This window comes from Periplaneta americana, chromosome 15 (assembly GCF_040183065.1).
Source record: "Periplaneta americana isolate PAMFEO1 chromosome 15, P.americana_PAMFEO1_priV1, whole genome shotgun sequence".
Taxonomy (NCBI): Eukaryota; Metazoa; Arthropoda; class Insecta; order Blattodea; family Blattidae; genus Periplaneta; species Periplaneta americana.
The window spans coordinates 137,097,304-137,114,912 of NC_091131.1; the positions used below are offsets into that span (position 1 = coordinate 137,097,304).

Consider the following 17,609-nt stretch of genomic DNA (forward strand, 5'->3'; position numbering starts at 1 on the left):
AAATGATAAATTGCAGGGAATGAAAAATTATACAATAAAAAAAGAAAACTTTTCCAGGCGAACTGAGTCCCAATCTGCTGCATATGACCAGAGTTCTATCCACTAGACAGCAGATGACATTGCAAAGATCATCCAAGTGACAAATATTCAATTAACCCTTGGTTACAAATTATCAATTAGGAGGCCACATACCGATCCTCTTTTCCTTTAAGGGGAGAGGATGGTATTTTTTGGTGAAAAATGAGTAAATTTTCAAAAAAAAAAAAAAAATCTTTAAAATACTCTGTGATATGTGCGGAATGCATAGCATAACATTTTGTGGGTATTTGTGCCCTTATCGGATGTTGAGTCGCCATTTTTAAACTTTATGCATTATGGATTTTTAAATCACTCGCCCACTTTTATTGTTGTTTCCGGTAAATTAAATTTTCAAAAAAAAAAAAAAAAAAAAAAAAATTTTTCTTTAAAATACCGTTTGATATGCGTGGAAATGCATTGCATAACATTTTGTGGGTATTTGTGCCCTTATCAGATGTTGAGACACCATTTTTAAACTTCCTGCGCTGTGGATTTGTAAATCACACGCCCACTTTTATCGGTTTCCAGTAACTTCATTTTTTTTTTTTGCTACATTGCCAGACAAAAATAGATAATTTCTGAACTATTAAAGATACATGCATGAAATTTAGAACACACATTCTTTAGACTATTAGGAAACTTTTCTCTGTAACAGAATTTTGATAATTGATTTCATTTTAAAAATACATCCGTTTGTTTGCAAGAAAGGAAATCAGAAAATTGTTTATAAATTTTAATTGTTTATTTTACAAACGTAGGGATTAATATCAAAATTCTGTTACAGACAGTTTGTAGAACATCCTTTTGCAAATACATTGCAAAACACTGTTTGAATTTATCTTTAAAAATGGTTTAGATATATCGGTTTTAGTACAATCCTGCATTGGGTATATTTTTTTCAAATGTGGGTCCCCAAATAATTTTTTTTATATATTTTTATTTCGTTGAGTTGCCACAGTTATGAGCTCTCTACATACAAAAAATTAATATTTTACACTAAATAGGAAAAAAAATTTAAAAAATACCATCTTCTCCCCTTAAAATAAGTAAACAGCACATTAAAACTTCGATTTTGACCCAAACAAGAGTCCAGTCATTTTTTCCTGGACTGTACAATAAACAGTAAAATTATGCAACACACAATCATGTTACGGAATATCCTCTGCATAGGTTGGTAGCACTAAAAAATATCTTGGAACTTTTGTTCTTACGGCATAGGAATTGGTATTCAGTATAATTTTTCTTGCTATATAAGAAAGGATAGTAAGGACTAGAACCCAAATTTGTATGCGAAATGCATGTTCTTTTTCATACATTTAAAAGTATGCAGAAATTATATCGGTCTTAAAATTCCAGGGTTAATTTATACTGAGTTTTTTTTTTGTTTCTCCTATAAAATTTCCTTTTATTAGTTAGCAAGTTTAGATTCTAAGCCAATGATATACTTTGCAAGTTGCACCTTCACAGACAATTTGAGCAGTGTTTGATAATGCATATAAATGCACATTCCCGGGGGAAAATGCATATTTTAAATTTTTAATGTAAAAATGCATACGTTACTCGTGAATGTAGTATTACATTACAATTCACCCCCTTAGTTAATTGGGGCGTTCAGAGCACAAGGGAATCAAATCCACTTTTGGTCAATTGGGAGATATTTCGTCTGTACATACCTTAGATGAGCCTACTTTCAGAGCATAAAAGAATCATGTCCTCACAATCTTTGTAATGGTACAGATGTTTAAAATCACATTCACCTTTAGTGGGTTATTATTATTAAGTATACATGAAGCCTTTAAGTCTAATTTTCTGAAAAGTTTATTTTTGTGACTTGATTTCCTTGTGCTCTGTATGCCCCAATTGAATATAAACATAGTGTGTGTATTTACATCTATGTATAGGTATCACCACTGTTTTTGAAGGATGACTTAATTCACTGTCCAACTAGCGAGCATCTTTAGCTTATCGCCTTTGTTCTAATAAATGTCCACCCATGTCTACATGATGCTACGAAAACAAACATCACTATAAAAAAAAAAATATGTTTTATTTAACAACGCTCACAACTGCAGAGGTTATATCAGAGTCGCCGGATGTGCCGAAATTTTGTCCTGCAGGAGTTCTTTTACATGCCAGTAAATCTACTGACATGAGCCTGTCACATTTAAGCACACTTAAATGCCATCGACCTGGCCCGGGATCGAACCCGCAACCTCAGGAATAGAAGGCCAGCGCTATACCAACTCGCCAACCAGGTCGACAACAAACATCACTCTCCGAGTTAAATTCCACTGCACATAAACACAGTCTGAGTTAATGCAATCCCATAGCAAAAGGAGAACATCTTATAATCATCCATACAGGCGAAAAGTAAGGTTTCTTACCAAATGCTCTCCTTATGTACAGATCCAATCTGTAAACAGGAGATTTTCTAAATAAAATTAACGCCGAAAATTACACTAAAAGACTCCATACCACGTTAACAGATACCTAATATACCTCCTAATGCCATCTTAGTTGTTGGCAACGCATCATATAGCACCCAAGTAGAAAAATTCCCCAACAAAATTTCTTAAAAAAATGACATGAAAGCCTGGTTCACAAGACATCACATCCCATTCGATGAAAATAGCACTAAAACAAAATTATATGACTTAATTAAAATGAACAAATCAGCACAAAAAAAACATTTGATTGACCGGATATAAGCTGAAAATAATCACAGAACCTTAAGACTTCCAGTTTACCATCCAGACTTGAATCCCATTGAATTAGGCGTAATTTTGGGAGGCGATGGTAACAGGAATGTGATATTTAAAATAAAAGATGTTGAAGACCTATGTCGGCAATGGTTTCAGCAAATCTGCCAGAAAGAATGGAAAGGTATAGCTGTTGAAAAAAATGAGCAGCATTATTATGAGAAAGACTGTATTATGGAAGAAAGAATTGAAAGAATCAATTTAGGACAATGGAATGGAAAGCAGTGAAGAAGATAAGAATATGAGAGGGACACAACAGAAGACATGTCAGATGTGGAAGAAATAGAGTATGATTAACTTTTGGTGTAGATAAATGTATGTACTATTAGGTACATACTAGTACATTATGTACTATTAAGTCTACAGTGTGTGATATTGTGTGCGATTAAAACTATGAACCAGAATAGTGTCCATTATCTGGCTATCCTACCCCATTATCTCCTGGCCTAGTTGCCTCATAAGTGATGCCTTCTTGGTATCAATTGTGAGGTTCAAACCTGTCTTCAGACAGTTGACTGAACAACATTTAGTGCGACTGTACTGTTACTGTTTCAATATGCACATGTTACTGGTGACATCATTCAGTGGATTCAATAACATGAGCATAAGGTAAGCAACTTGCATCTGTGCTTTCATGAAATATTTTCATCCATCCAGAACGGTGGCGATATCTATAATAGGGGAATATCCATATGTCTTGCAAAATAATATTGCAAAATTAAGATTAGGAACGGTCAAAGTCAAAACAAATCCAATCAGTACTAGGCATGCCATCACTGATTTCGTGCTTCCCCATTTTCCATCAGTTTCACACTGAGAATCTCAATCTCTCAACTAACTCAGTTGCATGTCGATATTTGACAATTGAGGAAGTTATGTGGCATCAACTTAATTGAGGAATGCTACCCACATAAGCATCACAATCTGCCTTGTTATGTAAATATCTAAACGAGTTCGGAAAAGATATTTTTAGCGAAGACGGTGAAATATTGTTCTGTCTGGTATGTGAAAAGTGTGTTTCTACAAATAAAAAAATTGAAGTTGTGCAACATATTAATACAGCGCATCATAAGGACAGGATTAAATAGTAGTCTACTCTAAATCAACAATTGATTACAAGCAAAGTACGTGAACAATCAAGTTCAAGTGACGATTTTTCTAAAGACTTATGTTTAGCTTTAGCGAGTGCCAATATTCCATTGTGGAATCTGAATAATGTGCAGCAGAGTGCTGCACTGGAGTTAAATCGCTCACTTGAACTCTGTCGAATGTCGCACCCTCGAGTGAGATAAGGTCTGTCGTGATACGCTCGGTAATAAATAGAAGCACAGTACAAGGTCATCTCACAGACATGTCTTATCTTGTATGGAAGGCGACAGATAAGATACACATATGTTTCGCTCATACCATAAAAATAAGGCTTTATTTTCTGCATTTATGACAAACAGCTATTGGAACAGTCTAATGGAACGTACCAAAACAGTAACATGGAGTTTTAAATAAAATAGTATGAAAAACTTCGATATACAGTTATTATTGCTAATTAATAATTATTCAATATTTGATTTACCACATATATAATATGATAGGTCCACACATAGTGTTCCGCCTATATACTGCGACAATGTAGAAAAATTTTACAAAAATTATTGATAAAAAGCATTAGATTAATAACAATATTAATAAAAAGATAACCTCACAGAAAATATAATAAAACAAATAATTATGCTGCACAACTGTTACAGACGCAAAGATTGATACACTAATTATTAGAGATTATTATTATTACTAGAAAACTTGATACAGTTCTTGCATTATCGTGATTATGTTCTCCATTTATAATAATTGAGTCCACTGCAAGAATGATGGATGTCATTTGCAATACATTTTTCAGGAGAAGCGATTGAAAGTTTGAAATGCTTAGCGCTCAAAGCTTAACTGTGATTTTCCGATCATTACTGGACAATGACTATCAGTGTTAATGCCATACAACTCTCTATGTACAATCTACATGCCTTAAGCTATGCATTGACAGTCTTGGTTCATTTTCGACAAGAAAGTGACATCCATCATTCTTGCAGTGGACTCTTCAATTACATATATACATCCATTAACATCTAGCACAAAATCACTCCTGTGTTGAAGAAAAAAAAAACATTTACCTACAACATTTATATTACATTTTAAAGCAAGTTCTGTAGTTGTACTATGGAGAGGTTAGTTAAACACTGCAAAGTTTTGAAATGATAAATATCTATGATGTTACTACACAGTTCATCACTGTACACTTAAACGTTAAATTTTTTCCCGACGGTATGAATGAACAAAATATCATTAACCCTTCTGCATCAAGCATGCTTCTTTTTTCTGATATTAGATTCCCAGCTGCACTGAAATTCCTTTCACTTGCTGCATTTGTGGCAGGAATACAGAATATTCTTCTGGCTACTTCTCCAAGTTAGGATACACATTACTGTTTTTCTTCCACCACCGAAGAGGTTCATCATCAATATGTTCCCTTTTGATTTACAAATCTATTTCATTTCCAGTAGGCTCGTCACCATCATCTTGCCATTCAGCAAACACTGACTTCAGTTTCTTAGTAGGTGAGGGTGGTGTATATCTGACATAGCGCCAACAGATGTTTCAACTTCAGAACACATTCGTTATTCAAATCAACTTTACAGGGAGTTATACCTGAAAGCTTGATTTGCATAATACACGTCACTGTTCGTTAACAGAAAGCCACAATTTTAGTCACACAGAGTTAGTGTGCACTCAACTTTGGTTGCTTGACAGCTGTCAGCCCACTTTGAGGTCTGTGGATATAGAGGGAAAAATTGGATCAGTGTCTGGTAGAGTTCTCGGGTAGCTCAGTTGGTAGAGTGTTGGAACCAGTCTCAACAACAGTACACAGACCTTCGGATTTCAACCACAGATTAACTCACAATATGACCAAAGATGTTAAAGCGAGTATAAATAACAGCGAGAGAAAAAAAATAGTGAAGTTTTGAACTCTAGATACGAGAAAAAGTCAATATCTGGCACGTTAAAGTTGCATTCCTATATCCCACTTTTAAAAACAGAGCTCCTAACCAAATGGAGGGAAGGTTGTTCACATTCATAAAGATTAATGTACTGTGCTCTTCTGCATTCTATATATTATAATATATGAATCGCCCCGTGCAGAAAGGGCTTCAGTCACAAAAAAAAAGAGAGAGAGATTAATGAAAATCATATCTTTATGGATGGCCTGTGCAGATAGATATTCAGTTCGATGCTCGAAGAGACAGAAACTGAAGCGTCAGGCTCAGAGTTCTATGAAGAAAGGAATGTAGTGTACAGAATGTCCCCCCCCCCTTTCAAAACTAGGTCTAATGGACTGAAGACCTTTCTGCATGGGGCGGTTCATATATTATATATAATGTGATTTTTCTTTATATTATTACATTAATATGTAATAATAGTCCTGAATAATTTATTTCTCCTGTTCGTGTGAAATAATGTAATTTAAGTACAAGTGTTAACTGCTCATTATTATGTGATCGTCACTTCAAAGACATAGCCTGACCCAGTGATGTATCCCAAGTTCTACTCACACGTGGCACACCCAATCTGGTAATAATGTAATTCTGATAAAACTATTTGGAACATCATCTTATAATTTTGTAGTGTTAGACAATGGATACAAGGGAATATAACTATTTTTTAAATAATTTTAGAACATTGACTAAGTGAATATATAATTTATAAAAATAAAATGCATAAATTTGTCTGAAATTTTCTTTTTAACTCCATAAAGTAAATCCTATAAAAAGAGGGCTTCATTTTACCTTTAAATTGATACATATAACAATTCTCTACAATGAATATAACCAGAGATAAGCTTAGTCTTAAGCAAAGAGATGGGTGAAATTTTGATAAATTTCATAATTAATAATGACTGAAATATATTTTTCTCTGACAAACAAAACTATGCATGCCTTATATTTTATCCATTAGAATACATTGATAGAGTTTGAGAAATATCGATGACCCTAAGATCAATTATCACCTGATTTTGTTTGATTTGATGTGGAGTAACTCCTATCAAACAAACTTACTGCCAACACTGTATTAGGGTATGGATAACAGATAGAGAGTGGAATAAACCTGAATACATTTAGTCATATTAGTTCGAATTTTGACATAGGTGAGTAAGCATCTGTAATGGCATCTGAGTGATGTATTCAAGTGCATATCCCATTCACATTACTGGTATTTCTTATTACATATCAAAAACATTTTCTTGTACAGTATATGAATCTGTGTTAGTTAAGTATTGGTATCAAAAATATTCTCTAGATTCATTCTGAAATTTTTTAACTGTATAGAAGGCCAACTTCAATAAAAGTAAAGGAATTGCAAAATTTTTCAGTAAACTATCCTAACAATGCTATATTTTATAGTGTACAGGATTAAGTAGACTAAGCATACAATAAATTTCAGAATACAGAATATGTCAAGAATTAAGTAATTTATTAAAATTGCATGACATTAAACCCGACAGTGAGCTTTACTTCAGTATTGTAACATTTTAGTTTAAGCACATGAAGTTGAAGCAATATCTTTAAGTCAGTTTAGCATCATAACTTGATTTCATACTAATATGTTCAATATTATTGATATGATAAAATTAAGACAGCACATAATACTTAATACCACGCTATCAAAATATCAAACTAATACAAAGGTATCTGATGCACTACAGTGTATAATAATAATAATAATAATAATAATAATAATAATAATAATAATAATAATAATAATAATAATAAAAATGAAAACAGTTCTTACCATTATTAAAACATGTCCATTTTTGACCTCACTCTTATTCAACTATTCTGTTATAGTTTTACATATAAATAATTACTATAGTTACTAGAATACAATACTTCATTGTACTGTAAAATCCTAATTAATTTCCTTAAGTCATGTTACTTTTAATTACAATTCCAGATGATTAAAATGTTATAACAGCCTATTTTAAACTATTAGTTTTATCATATTTCATCTTTCATGTGTTTAAGTAATACCCCTGATTCACATAACAGATTAATCAGCCTAATGCACTTTCAAGACAACTTTTATCAATTTCACTATGCTGCCATCTAGCAGCTGCAAAATAAGTCACGTTATAACCCTGACGGAACTGCATGGAGTACCAGCTTGGAGCTGTACTTACATCTAGTAATAGCTACCAAAAAATTAATTTTCGACAGTGAAGATCGTAGTGGTTGTTCTCTTTTATATGTTGCCATTTTATAACATGGGAATGACCAATCTAATATATTATGTAATCAAGGGTAGTACTCAAGCCTATCCACAGGATTTGAAAATTCAGAGAGGGAGAAACTTGTTTCTCTGGTAAGCAGGACATAACTACGAAACTTTATAGATTAGTCAAAAACACAGTGTTGTAGATTCTTTTAACGAGTTATTAAAATGTCCAAAAAAAAAAAAAAAAACAGTAGGAAAACATAGGTCCAAAGAAACAGATTCTGTAATGACAAACTGCTTCTAGAATAAGTAGTAATTTTAGTACCTAATAAGTAATCACCAAGGAAAAGATTTCTATGTAAATACATATTTAGTAATAAATATAATATCATTTATATTTTGCATTATCTTTATGTTTCACAATGTGAAGAGTTGAAAAATGCTATTTTTATTTTCCATATATCTCCATATTTTAGAGTTTAGTACATATTTTAATTAATTTCCATATATTTGCCACATTTAATATCAAAACAGTCGATATTATATTAAGATTAACAATAAAATAAAATGAAATTCCATTAAATTTTAAAAATACATCTCAACAATACAGCTAACATTTTCAGTAATTCCTTTAAAGTCAGAGTTATTTGAAAATTAACAAGTCCTCTCAACAATGGGAAAGCAAGTTAAGAAAACTAAATTTTTAAGTTTGTAATAGAAAACAGATGTGCAGCTCCACAGTTACATGCCAGTCAGAATATACATTGGTTAAGTTTTGTTAATCATTTTATAGACAGTAAATATGCCAAAAAGTACCACATTCAACCACTTTAAATTCTTAAATGTAACTTCTTAATTTTAAAAATGAAGGTTTATCAACTGATAAAATATTTTGTAATTTGTGTCCATGTCTGATGTTGAACGCAGTTTCAGTCAGTAACTATAAATCTGTCCTCAGAGACAACAGAAGATTCACTCTTCAGCACTTGAAAGAAATGTTTGCAACCCATTGTTATGGTAACAGGCAATAAAAATTGTGTTTTGTTTAAAGTTCACATAATAAAATAGTACAATGAAAGATAAGGTACTTCCATTTTATTTTTTGCTTAGTTTGATTAAACTGTACTAATATTTAACGTAGATAGGTTTCAATCCATTGTTATAGTAACAGGCAATAAAAATTGTGTTTGTTTAAAGTTCACATAAAATATGTACAATGAAAGATGAGGTACTGTGTGTCCATTACATTATTTGTTTAAACTATACTAATATTTAACGTAGATATAGTAATTTTTTTTTCATGTCCATATTTAATTCCATATTTTTATCAAAATAAGCATATATATACATATTTCATACAATTTTAATCTATATAAATCCATTCCCTGGTGATTACATTACAGTACAGGGAAATATCTCTGAAAATACCTCTAATAACGGACAAGTCAGCCAAAGAGACAGTATATACCATCTACATGGACACACTGCAACAGACACTATTTTTATTTACCTTGGACATAATTTATCTCTCAGTTATGGGCATTTCGTTTAGAACGAGTATGCATACAGTCGAAATTTGAATAGCATAAAAATAAAATTTCAGAAGTTTATTATTCTGTTTCCTTAATACATACTGAAAACGAGAAAAGGTGGATTTATTATTTATTTTATATCAGCCTGTCATAACAGGTGACCATATAGGTCCGGAAAATAATTTAAGAAATGCATATATGTAATAGAGAGAGAAATCAATACAGTAGGTAGCAATCATAGTACAATATGCAATTTAGAAAGTTTAAAAAATTAAACATTATATAAATGATTATGTAAATGCCTATGGATTTCTTTAAGATATTTAAACAAATATTTTATACTTATTTCCACATGCAATCTGCTCACCATGAGTACAGTTTGACAGAATTTACAATGGAGTACAGTGATTTTATAGAATTCAGATTTTGTAATTTGATAAACAGTGTATTCACTGTACCACAAAAGGCTTTTGATTCAAAGAAATGCTACTTCTTCCCCCCACCCAGATTAATCTCATTTTGAGTTTCATGACCCCCATATTACGTCCGTAAAGGATCCAAAAAGCTTTCATCAATTCATCTCCAACAAGCACCATAACACATCCCTCAAAAGTAATGTTCTGGAGTTGTTTTACATACGAATCATTAATTCCTATCAAAGGAATGTGAATAATGACAACTATTTTCACATGTTGCAAACTAAACTCTTACCACAGCTGCAGAAATCATTTCTGGATGGCAATTGTGTGTTTCAACAAGACCTAGCAACATGTCATACACTGAATATTATAATGTACATCTCGAAAGACTACTAAGTTCTTCAACCACAATAATATCCAGGTACCTACTCCCCTGACCAAACAACTTTCCCAATATCAATTCGATTGAGAACCTGTGGTCAATTTGCAAACAGTGAATGGCAAGACTAGATTGTTCTACAAAAGAAAAGCTGATTTGTTTCCTCATTCAAGTTCGGTTTCGTAATGAAAAAAATTAAAGTGGTTCGTGAAAATTTAGTGGAATCCATGCCAGATCGCGTCAATGATGAAATTAACAAACAAAGGAGGCCACATAAATTACCGAGGTACACTGAACATTTGAACATATTTTAAGTGCTTCGCTAAACAGTCGTGTTCTATAAGTCTGAATTTTCCTATTGTAGTTTTGCGAGATGCTTGAGGGAAGGTTTCTTGTTTATTAATATTTCACTTTTGTCCTTGGCTTTGTTGTGTAGTTCTTGGTTGTGTTGATCTTTATATGTTTTTAATTATTGTTTTTAAAAATACAAAGGAAACATTTTTATTCTTCTTGAGAGGTAGATCACAGCCTTTTGCAAGATCAGCAGTCTCATTGTCAAAGGTTTCACAATGTGCTGGTAGCCATTTTAGTTTCCCCCGGAGTTGTTGAATCATTTAATGATATTCTTTAATTTGGATTGACATATTTTTGTTTGAATTTATAGCTTGAATTGCTGCTTTGGAATCAAAGAAGATAACTTTTTTAAATTTATCTATCCGGTATAAAAACTATTGGAATGAGATGTGGATAGCTGTTATTTCTGCAAAGTTTGTTGTATGTTGCCCAACTCATTGGTATAATTAAAATAGTGGACATGTTATCCCTGACTTTTGATAAAAAACTTTGTTTTTTCAATCTAGTTTGTTGTAGTTGCCTTTTATCCCATTTTGTTGCTGGTAGCCTTAATATTTTTTCATGTTGAATTAGTGCCTGTTCTTCTAACTTTAGTCTTATTGGTGGAGTTTTTGTTAGAGCTTGCATGGCTGTTATGAGGGTTGATTTTGTAGTGCCATTTATCAGACAAAGTTTGGTTTTGACAAACTTCTAGTATGTTTAAGTTTGAGCTTGTTGTAATTAGGGTTTCCCCACTGTAGTGAAGCAGTGGTTTAATAAAAGTTTTATATGTAGTATTCAATATCTGTCATGTACTACCATATCTTACTTCAGCTAATCTTGAACCAACTTAAGCCTTTGCATACACACACATCCTTGGAAAAAGATAAGTCGCAGACCAAGTTTGGCCACCCATTTCAACTGGCAGGACATGGCCTGTCACCCACCAACAGCACATCGGATGCTCCGGCTATGTTGCAAAATATTTCTCAGCCTCGGATTTGTTCGTCCCCTTCATGACATATGCTATGTATAAAAAATAAATAAATAAATAAAAAACAAAAAAAAAACACGACTTTCTGGTCATGACCAACAGTAATCCTGAAAATGGCTGCAGAGTTAGTAGCCAAAAACTTGGAAAATTTCAACAACTTAACTCAGCTGATAGCCTGCAAAAAGAAAGCATATATAATCTTTTTAGGATTAAGAATCTTTTGGTTGCCTTATTTGTTATTGCTTCGATGTGATTTTTCCAGGTCAATTTTGAGTCAAGAGTTATTCCTAGATATGTTTCTGTTGTTTGTCTTAAATTTATTCCACTATATTGTAAACTTAGATTTGGGATTTTCTTAAAGGTAAATATTTAGAAATTCCCCCCCCCCCCAGCATTCACAGTCACATTGTTGGCATTTCAATACACACATGCTGATGTACACATGCATATATCTGCAAAAAGTTCCATCTTTATTCCTGAACTTGCCACAATTGAGGGTAGGTCATTCATGTAGATATTAAAGTTGAGCTTAAGACTGCTCCCTGGGGAAGACCCATATACATTTGTCGGAATTTGGATGTAGTATCATATCTTGTAGTGCAGAATCGTTAAGAGGAATTGCATGATCCAGTTTAGCATATTTTTCACTTCTAGTTTTGTAAGTTTTTCAAGTAGTTTTTGTCTCCATATTGAGCCATATGCTTTTTGAAAATCAATAAATAACACTAGGGTATCTTGTTTATTATTGAAGGCTTCTTTGACATCTTGGGATAATTGTATCACATTTTCTTTCATAGACTTGTTGCCCAAATCCTCTTCATGCTGCTAATAAATTATTAGTTTCTAAATACCAGTTCAACCTCACTGCAATCATGCGTTCTATTGTTTTTGCAAGTATATTTGTTAAAGAAATTAGTCTAAATTATCTGCCTTGTCAGCTTCTCGTTTTTTTTCGAATATATGGAATAATTAGTGCTTTCTTCCATTCTGCAGGTACAGTACTGGATCAAGTTACAATTAGCAATTTCAATGTCTTTCTGTCTTTTCTTCAAGGTGTTTTAAAAATTCACCTTGTATTATATCAGGTCAAGGAGATTTATTATTTTTTTTTTGTTCATGTATGGCAGCGTTTATTTTGCTTAAGACAACTTCTTTACTGAATATGTCATTTGATTGTCCTTGCCTTCTCAAATATTTTAAAATCCTTTTTCATTTGTCTTTGTTTTTGACTTCAGGAGGAAGTTTGTGGAGAGAACTGTAGTGTTTATTAAAAGCTTCAGCTATAGATTTATTAGTAAGGAGAGTTTTTCCATTGTGTATGAATCGTTCCTTTTTCGTTTCTCTGACAGGTTACTTTGTTTATATATTTGTATACTTTTCTGTAATGTACTTTCTCAATGAATTCATTAATTGCCTTTATCTTAGCTAGATAAATTTCTTTTTAAACTTAGCAGCTTTTTCCCCCTCCATTCTTGCGTGTTTGCTGGATTGTTGTTTATTTCTGCTATTTTCCTTACTGTGTCCCTGCCAAGAGTTATGAAGTTAAGTATAGAGTTGGTTCTAAAGCAAATCTAGAAAATTTGGAAATTATCCAAATCTAGGATATTGGAAAATGATCAAACCGCCTCTCACCCAAATTGACGTTCTACTTGGGTAGATGCAGCATGAAGCCATGTAGATTCTCAATTACGAAGTGCTTCAACAAACCAGGACTTTTATCTAGTGATTAATCCTGGAGAGACCAAGACATGACAACTAATGATCATGCAGTTTTAGAGAAACTATATGCAGTCTGCTGGACTGTCCGAAGTTGAACTGTTTATTCAACTCTGAGGGTGAGGACAATGATGTAACAAGAAGGATCTGGGGGGGGGGGGGGAACTGATGAAGAAATGAAGACTGAAGTGGAGTATATATATTCCAGACATTGGAATAATTTGTCTAAGAAAGATTGAATAGGATTTAATTTGATCAGCAAGTTGAAATATGCAGAAAGTATATTCTGTAATGAAATATGAAATGCTAAAAGGTAGGACAATTTTTCAACCTTATTTGCAACTTCTTGATGTTGAATTAAAATTAAATTATGGTTTATTTAACAATGCTCGCAACTGCAGAGGTTATATCAGCGTGCTGGAATTTTGTCCCACAGGAGTTCTTTTTCATGCCAGTAAATCTACTGACATGAGCCTGTCGCATTGAAACACACTTAAATGCCATCGATCTGAGTCGAGATCGAACCCGCAACCTCGAGCATAGAAGGCCAGCGCTGTACCAACTATGCTACTGAGGCAGACTCTTGATGTGGAGTTGAAATTAATTCAGCATTGGCAACTACTATATTAGATTTTAATATACTTTGTACTTTTAATAAAACAGCGTATTATTTACTAAGTTCATGACTGTAGATGATGTTCACTATTCGTACCAAGTAATATTGTAAATAAATTAAATCATTTCAAATTTTCTTTCTATAAACATTTCCCTCACTATTAGTCCCTGTTTACACAGTCTTGTTTCCTCGCCTACTTTCAGGCACCTGACTGATCTGCCAAGAAAGGAAATCGAATGTGCAGCTAGTGTCCAGTCTCCTTTCTTGAAAACAGGCACCTGTTCCACACCCACCGTCTCCTGCCTCCTGAAAGTAGTTGTGCAGTACAGTTGCCGTTTTCTTGAGAGAAGGCATTTTTATGTCACTAAGCATCAATATTACAAAACTATTTTGCTTAATTTATAAATCATAATGTGGTTAATTAGGAAATAATTTTAAAGCATAATTATTAATTTTTAATACAGTACTTGATACAAAATTTCCAAGTGGTATGAATAGAATATGTGACTTTATAACATAACATAAAAAAAATAATCACAACTGCCTAAAACAGGACAATTTTGCAACAAATGTCCAGTAAACTTGGAAAAGTGAGAAGTGAATTTGTTATGCAAGTTTCATAATTTTATATGTTGAACCAAAATTAAATATTCTAACTTCATAGGAAATTGTCTGAGCAACAGCACACAAACCACCCAATAATGCATAATTAGAATTAGATGATCAACCAGCTAACTGAAATAAAATCTAAAATAAAGACTCTGAGGTCGCAGTACTCCAAGAAGCAATTAACAGAGAAATCAAAGAAAAGTGGTGCAGACATCGAAGTTAACAAGACAAAATGGGAAATTCAAATGGCCTTAATGTCCGGAATGAGAAAACAAGATTTTAATAAATTGAAGATCAAAATTAAGCAAATTATTTAATATTCCTGTCCCTTTGTCTTTTTCCTAAATTTCAATACATATTCATTCATTCATTCATTCATTCATTCATTCATTCATTCATTCATTCTGAGGTCCATATTTCTCTGCATGACATGCGAAATACCTTTTGACACTGAAATGTGAGATATATGGGTCATTCTATGCAATAAAGTAGGTTTTTGAACCATGATGTCTCAAAAGTTAAAAATATTGTAGTAGGTTATTTTGTATGTTCTAAATATGAATTTCAAGGAATATTATATTTATATCTTTCATAGTTTGGCAGCAGTCAGAATTTAAAATATTGGTTCCACAAAGAACACTATTTCATTCATTGAAGTTTTCTTACTATGTAAAGAAAGATGGAAAAATTATTTCAATGCAATTCGAAAAAGGAGAGCCTTGTTTATAAATGCCATTAAAATGAAAAAAATATGTAATTTTTTAAATAGTTACCCATCGTAAAATAATTTTAAAAAATATAGAACACAAAATGCAATTCATTTTTACAGACGAAAAAACATGTGTTTAATTCTTTATGGTATACTGATTCCACTGTGAAAATTACAGAATAATGATTTAAATATCATGTCAGTTTTTAATAAAAATAACTTGTCGGAACAAAGAAGCTCAGCAGGTAGGCTCTCCCATCGTACAAAATGTTGTGCAATCAATGTCAGGGAGACGGATGTTTAAGATTACTCATCATTATGAAGTCTCGCGAATGCTGCGACCGCCAGACACAGCAAGCGATTTTCAATAGTCGGAAAAAAAAATTAATAATTTTATTAATTTAATTATTCACAGGTTTTTTGAGATAAAGTCATAAAACTTGGGAAATGGATTAGGAATAAGATTTTCTTCAATATGAATGAAATTCGCATGAATTTAATTTGTTGCATTTGAATATAAAACTATTTCTTTTTTTCAATGAGGTGTTTTAATGAGCATGCCTTAATATTATTCAGATTAGTCTTTAAGGTATTAAAATATGGTTATTCAGGTTTACTATGGCACCTGTTTTGCTTCGACGATATTTCATAATTATAGAGTGTCTAGAATATTTCAAATGATGGATAACATGTAACTGCCACCCATTTTTCAGTCATCCGTATGACTAAAATATTAATGATATGGCCGTCATAGTTGGCAGTTTAATTTATTTTCATAATAATGTTATTATATGAAAAGCCCAAAAAAATTCATGACATCGCTGGCATATTCTTAAAATTTTGTATGAGATGATCCAAATAATAGTTTCACACAAATGAGGCGTTTTACTTTGTGATTATTTTTAACAATAAGATAATCATTTTCCCAGTTAGCATGCAAAAGATGTCATTCTGGGTCATACTGTTGTGTACTTTTCCACTCACTACAGCACTCATTACTATTATTTTACGTACTCTGTTGCTGTACAGCTGTAGTGTAGTCTGTAGTGGTAAGTAGAATAACATTCCCTCTTGATCTGTCCCTCACTGTACTCATATCACGTCACTTCGTCATGGACAACAGTAGTGGGAGATATTACGTGAGACAACGGGTCACACTTGTGCATCCAAGGCGTATGGAAACTATTTTAGAACGAGTGAAAGTAATTTCAATAAACTTATCAGTTATGTGGAAAACTCAGTGAAAAAGCAAGAGACACATTTGAGGAAGGCAATTCCGCCTAATGAAAAGTTATGTACTACATTAAGATTTCTAGCTACTGGTGAATCATACCAGAGCCTGGAATATCAAACAAGTCTATCCAAACCCTTCCTGAGTAAATAAATACCAAATATACACGAAGTTCTATACAGATCTTTGAAAGGAATACTTGACGGTACGGAGATTTTTTTATGTTTGAAGGAATCATAAAGGGATTGATATGAGAAACTGTTGAATGGTTAATGATTACACTAATCATCATTACAATTATCACATTATTAAATTGCAATATATAGTTTAGGTCTGGTCTACTTGTCCTGTGTGGCTGGTACTTGCAACAGTTAATGTTAGTATTAATATTTATTGCTACATACAGTACAAAATAAATACATATTATGAATGTGGCACACACCCATTTGAGCAAGCTCGTGTTCAGGGCAGGTCCCATAAATAATTATTTTGTACTAAATGGAACATAACGAAAATTCAATAAAATTACTACATAACAGGAATAATTACGAAGATAAAAGTAGAGAATCAAGTCAAGAACAGAATATAAGCTTGAATGTTCGAACTCAAGGTACACAATCCACACCACAATGGTCTTGGTTCGGCTTGGTATGGATTTGGTTTGACTTTGCTTCTCAAAAGCTGAACCCGGGATGGATTCTTCCTATTATGCTTACATTGGCTCATTGTTCGCCCTATAACATGCTATGATTGTCTTAGTTTGACAGGTGCTTTCAGGTATCCATTTTTGAAGTTAATATTTTTTTTAATGTATTGCCAATATTCATATATACTGTATGTGTTATTCTAATTAGTAGTACGAGTTTAATACTTTTTTTTTGCTGTTTACAGTATATTATAATAATAATAATAATAATAATAATAATAATAATAATAATAATAATAATAATAATAATAATAATTTAATGCATCTGT

General features: G+C 32.4%; 1 protein-coding gene across 3 annotated transcripts in view; it reads right to left on the reverse strand.

Annotated features, from left to right (window-relative positions):
• Positions 1–4,349: 4,349 nt before the first annotated feature.
• LOC138715376 (myosin-11-like) overlaps positions 4,350–17,609 on the reverse strand; it is a 135,663-nt gene continuing 122,403 nt past the window's right edge. For 2 of the 3 annotated variants that reach the window (XM_069848227.1, XM_069848225.1), the window contains one exon: positions 4,350–14,391. The gene's annotated coding sequence lies outside the window, so the exon portion shown is untranslated. The remainder of the gene's footprint in view (positions 14,392–17,609) is intronic. The other variant, XM_069848226.1, reaches the window with a different exon arrangement.